This window comes from Lampetra planeri, chromosome 1 (genome assembly GCF_965212315.1).
Source record: "Lampetra planeri chromosome 1, kcLamPlan1.2.h2, whole genome shotgun sequence".
Lineage (NCBI taxonomy): Eukaryota > Metazoa > Chordata > Hyperoartia > Petromyzontiformes > Petromyzontidae > Lampetra > Lampetra planeri.
In genome coordinates this window covers 19,542,896-19,548,972 of record NC_136107.1, presented here as the reverse complement: position 1 = coordinate 19,548,972, position 6,077 = coordinate 19,542,896, and positions in this window count along the sequence as shown.

The following is a 6,077-nucleotide window of genomic DNA, read 5'->3' as shown; positions in this document are numbered from 1 at the left end:
TCCTCCACAGCTGTAGAGGTCGCTCCCCTCATTGTGCCTTGCCCTCGCCCACTCTGCTGTGCCACCTAATTAAGTAGACATCTGCGAAAAAGAGCATCATAGCTCGTCGGATTCCTCCAGTCTAAATAAAGATTCTGATAAATATTCTGAAATTTGGACCCTCAATGGCAGTTTAAGATGTAGGCTTTCACTCCGAAAATGATTCCTGAGGGTTTTCTGGCACAATTTGGGCCAAAAAAAACCTTAAATATTTATATAGAAAATAATAGTATGGTATAAGGAATCTTTATTTGCCAATATACACACCAGAACATTCTGTCATCTGCATGATAGACAGGTTTCGCTTAATTGATTTGCCATACATTTTAAAGAAATACAACTAATTAAAGCAATGTTTGTTTTGCAATAGTAAGCAAGCAATCTATAACTCGTGAGCCACACACTGCAGTGTGCCACTGTGCCTTTGTCGGTTCAAACCCTGTGGGCAGAGATGTGGGCTGAATCTAGTTCAGATTGGAAGTTCAGACTGCGATGCATTTGAAGAATATTCTTTAGGTCTTTCAGTAAATTTACGTAGATAAGTTCAAAGAAAATAACAAAATAACAAAAAACTACGACGTTTCGATCGCAACACAAGCGGTCGTCATCGATGACCGCATGTGTTGCGATCGATGTGTTGCGATCGAAACGTCGAAGTTTTTTGTTATTTTCTTTGAACCTATCTACGTGACTTTACCGAAAGACCCAAAGAAAATGAATTCCTGCAGTCACGAAAGCGTAAGTCAAGCATTTGAAGAAGTTAGTCAGCAATGTGTTTATGTTATTTATTGGAATGCAAACACTTGTTATGTTTGATTAGGACAACGTATATTAGAAGGCACTACCCAGGAGACTGCACCGAAGGTGGCAATGTGCATCAAAGTGAATGTGAGATAGGCGGGGACCCGAAGGGTTTGCATGTGTGTGTATAATCGGTAGTAAAAAAAAATGCAGCTTGCTTCTGTGGCCTTCAGGAATCCCATGTTCAGTGAGGCTGTGTGCGTGGCCTGTTGGGTGTGGAACCAGCTGGAAATCTGTATCCAGCATGCTACTGCTCCATGGTATTCTTACTGTGATTGAAAAAAAAGTCAAAACAAGTTATATTGATATGATTATAGACTCGCTAAAAATGGTTAATTAATACAAACATAATCACGACAGTTTTTCTTTCCATTAAGCTGCGTTTCACGAAGCTTAGGATGCTGTTCTTTTATGTTACTTCATGACATTTTTGCAATAAACACTATTTCTGTTCCACTTTCGCGATATTATTGAACAGATGCAATAAGTACCGTATCTCGGCCTCGCCGTGCGCTGCGTTGCACCGCTAGTCGAGTAGATAACCATGTGTTCAATAAACCCTCGGAGCCAGGATGACCGTCCAACTCCGATCGTCATTTATTGATTGTAACAGGTAAAACTGGTGAGAAAACACAGATACAGCATCTGTTATAATTCGGAAACACCCACACAATGAACACCACAGCATCAGAACATTGTCTCAGATAACAATAGATCCTGGAAGGACCAGGCCCCCACATTACCCCTGAACAACTAGACAAAGGCACAAGCTGGTGCGTTGCATACAGGCACATAGTGTATTCATCCCACTGCACCCCAAATGTACAGCATTACACTTAACACTAAACTGTGGATGAGATACTTCGTCATCACTCTCAAGATCGCAACATAGGCACAAGTCTGACTCGACCTACTAAATCACAAGTAACATCCACAATAAGGAAAGTCACAGGCTTCGTTACTAACTAGGCCTCGTATTTACTACAACAACTTAACGGCACCATAAAGGCATTTACATTGCTATAACGGTCATTCCAACATTACAACAGCATTTCCAATATTATAGGAATATAAACAACTTACAGATAATGCTTCTTAAGCTCCCACAATGGACAAGTGCGGCTGTGGTCTCACTGAGATGCGATGCGTGCCGCCATCTTGACTTATCTGTGTAATGGCTGACGCCCGCGTGGTACAGTGGAAATCTAACATCGTCACTTCCTGGTCACGTGACCAACATTAGCATCAAAAAACAGGAACTTCCTGTGAACATACGCTCCCCATCTGCCGTGAGCAAGACACTCCCCGTCTGGTATCTAGGAGATACCATTTATTTCCTATCTCATAAACAAGTGTATAACAACTTCAACGGGTCGACTTATTTGTCCATATCTTTGCGAAAGAGAAGTAGTACTATCTCGACTATGGGCCTGATGAAAGTTCTTGCGACTCCTTGCTTCGCAATCATAACCTCGACCTTTCGAACTTTTCCATCAGCACTTGGAATCGACTTGAGGATGCGGCCCATTGGCCACTCATTCCGTTTGGCTTGGTTGTCCTTCAGTAGGACGAGGTCGCCTTCTTGGATGTCTGGTCTATTAGACTGCCACTTGTTGCGCACTTGGAGTGTCGTAAGGTACTCGTTTTTCCAGCGACGCCAGAACGTGTTCGCGAAGCTCTGCACTTGTCTCCATTGACGTCTGTAGAGGTCTGCAGTGCTGGCCTCCTCGGTAGGTGCTGTGAGCACATCTGTCTTCTGGGTAAGAAGTGTAGCAGGAGTCAAGATGAATGGTGACTCCGGGTCGGTTGAGACGGGGATCAGGGGTCTTGAGTTAATTATGGCTGAGACCTCGGCCATGAGAGTGGTCAAGACCTCGTGAGAGAGCCGTGTGGACCCGACATCACATAGCATGGAGTCGAGAATGCGTCGAGCAATCCCGATCATGCGTTCCCAGGCTCATCACATGTGCGAAGAGTGGGGGGGATTGAAGATCCATGTGCAGCCTTGGTCACTAAGGTATTTCCTGACAGAATAATCTTCGACATTCTCCATATTGATCTTAAGCTCTTTACATGCTCCTATGAAATTGGTTCCACAATCAGAACGGAGTTGCTTGGCTGGCCCTCTGATGGCGAAGAACCTCCGGAGTGCATTTATAAAGCTCGAAGAGTCCATGGACTCGATGACTTCGATGTGCACTGCTCGTGTACTCATACAGGTGAACAGCACTGCCCAACGTTTGCTGTTCGCGAGCCCTCCTCTGGTGCGGCGGGAGATGACTGTCCATGGTCCGAACATGTCAATTCCTACAGAGGTGAAGGGAGGTTCCACACTGAGTCGATCGGCTGGGAGGTCTGCCATTTTCTGTTCTTCCTGTTTTCCACGTAGCTTGCGACACCGGATACACTTGTGGATTGTGCTGGCGATGCACCTCTTTGCTCCAACGATCCACAGCCCTGCAGATCGGATTGCTCCTTCTGTGAAGTGCCGACCTTGGTGCTTGACCTTCTCGTGGTAGTGGCGCACGAGTAAGATTGCGATGTGGCTCTGACTTGGGATTATGAGGGGGTTTCGTTCATTCTCATCTAATTTTGCATTCCCTAGCCAACCACCGATCCTGAGCAAGTCGTCTTTGTCCATCCCGGGGTTTAGCTTCCTGAGGGTGCTGACCCTAGGAAGGTCTTCTCCCTTGTTAATGGCCTTGATCTCACTTGCATAAGCTGCCTGTTGCACACAGCGGAAGATTGATTTCCTTGCTCTGGAAAGCTCGTCTTCAGTGCGTGGCACTGTGCAGTAATGCCATCCATTGCAGCTACCAGTGGTGCCTCTCATCGGGCGCTGGAAGCAGTCTGCGATATGCGTTAAATGTGCTATCGCTCGCACGAGCGTCGTCCATTTCGAGAAATGTTCAAAATTGTGTGGACTCAGTGGACTTCTTGGTCGCACATTTGTTACGAAAGTTGTCACTAGAGGACGAATCTCCTTGTCGGACTCGGGCTCTAAGAGTCCAAAGGTCTCCTTGGTAGTACATGGGCCAACGTCACGTCGTAACAGGAACGCTGGACCCGTCAGCCAGATGGTTTGATTCAGCAGAGATGCAGGGACGGACCTAGTTGCGAGATCTGCTGGATTCTGGTCAGTTGGAACGTAATTCCATTGCACCGGCTGCGTCGATCTCCTGATGCGCTCCACCCGGTTGCTGATGTAGGTGTAGAACCTTCTGGTTTGGTTGTTTATGTAGCCTAGTACGACCTTACTGTCCGGGTAGAACTTGACCGCGTCCAGTTTGACGTCAAATTCGTCTAAGATCAGTTCCGCCACCTCTGTAGCAAGAACCGCTCCACACAGCTCAAGCCTTGGGATGGTATGGTCCGGTTGTGGGGCCAGTTTGGCCTTACCCAATATGAACCCAACATGCTGGATCCCTTCTGCGCTTGTGGTTTTTAGGTAAGCTACGGCTGCTACGGCCATCATAGAAGCATCTGCAAACACATGTAACTCCTTCCGTTGGGTTACGGAAAGGGATGTGGGCATGTAGGAACGAGGAATCTGCAGCTGCTCAAGTGCCTGTAAGGAATTTCTCCAAGTTTCCCATTCTTGTCGCCGTTCCTCTGGCAACCGGCTATCCCAGTCTTGTGTATCAGCACAAAGGTCTCTGAGTATCCAACGGCCTTGAATGGTAACCGGCGCTACAAATCCCAATGGATCGTACAGGCTGCTTACCATTGACAAGATGCCTCGTCGCGTGTAAGGTTTCTCTCCAATTGATACTCGGAACGTGAACGTATCCGCTTTCAGGTCCCAACTCAGTCCAAGGCTGCGTTGGATTGGTGGTGTGTCGACGTTAAGGTCCAAGTCTTTCAAGTCTTTTGAACGATCGTCGGAAGGAAACGCTTTTATCACCTCTGCGCTGCTGGACGCAGTTGATGGCTTCTGAGGCCATGGGCATTGATTTAAGTGCATCGTCAACGTAGAAATCTCGCTCTACAAATCGCTTGGCGTCTTTCCCATATTCCCCTTCTCCTGCCTGCGCGGTCCTCCTCAGTCCATAGGTGGCTACCGCTGGGGATGGGCTGTTGCCGAAGACATGCACCTTCATTCTGTATTCAACAATTCGATCATCGACGTTGTTATTGCGGTACCACAGAAACCTGAGGTAATTTCTGTCATCTTCTCGGACAATGAAACAGTGGAACATTTGTTGAATGTCGGCGGTTACGGCGATTGACTCCTTTCTGAAACGGATGAGTAACCCTAGGAGACTGTTGTTCAAGTCAGGTCCAGTGAGCATTACGTTGTTCAAGGAAATGCCATTAAATTGAGCACTGGAATCGAACACCACTCTGATCTGATCCGGCTTCTTTGGGTGATACACGCCAAAGATTGGTAAGTACCAGCATTCCTGTCCTTCTAGAGGAGGGGCTGCTTCAGCGTGACCACTGTCAAATATGTTTTTCATGAAGGACACAAAATGTTTCTTCATCTCTGTTTTCTTGTCCAAGGTGCGGCGCAAAGAGTTGAGCCGTGAGAGGGCTTGCTCTCTATTGTTGGGTAGCCGGCATCTGGGATTACGAAATGGCAGAGGGGCAACCCAACTGTTTGACTCATCTTGGAAGAACTCTCTGTCCATTATTTTCAAGAATTCTTTATCCTCTAGCGATGGAGCAGGTTTGTCATCGTCCTTCGTTGTCACGAACACCGTATGTCCAACATCATCTTTCAGCATAGAGGTTCCTTCATCGGCCTGCATGGTACAGCCTTGACTTCTCTCGCCGAGTTTCTCTTTCAGCGTGAAGTGGTTGGGGTACGGTTTGAAGAGCGACGTGCGTCCATTCATGAGCACACTCGTTCTGAATGTGCTAATGTGGTCTGGTTTGTGGGTCCCATCGAGACAAACGTCACCCACGATGACCCATCCTAGATCGAGTCTCTGGGCGTAGGGAGCGTCGTGAGGTCCATTGCGTTGGTCGCGAACCTTGTGGACTCTCAGCATGTCCCTGCCGAGCAGAAGTAAAATCTGTGCCACGTGATCCAATGGCAGGATGAACTCTGCTATGGGTTTCAGGTGTGGGTGGTGACGTGCAACTTCGGGCGTGGGAATCTCACTCCTATCGTCCGGTATCTCGTTGCACTCTGTCACCGTAGGAAGGGCTAGCTTCATGGTGCTATCTATGGTTTCCACCATGAGGCCGCTCGCTCTTCTTCCCGCTGTCTCCATCAGTCCTGAGCATGTTCT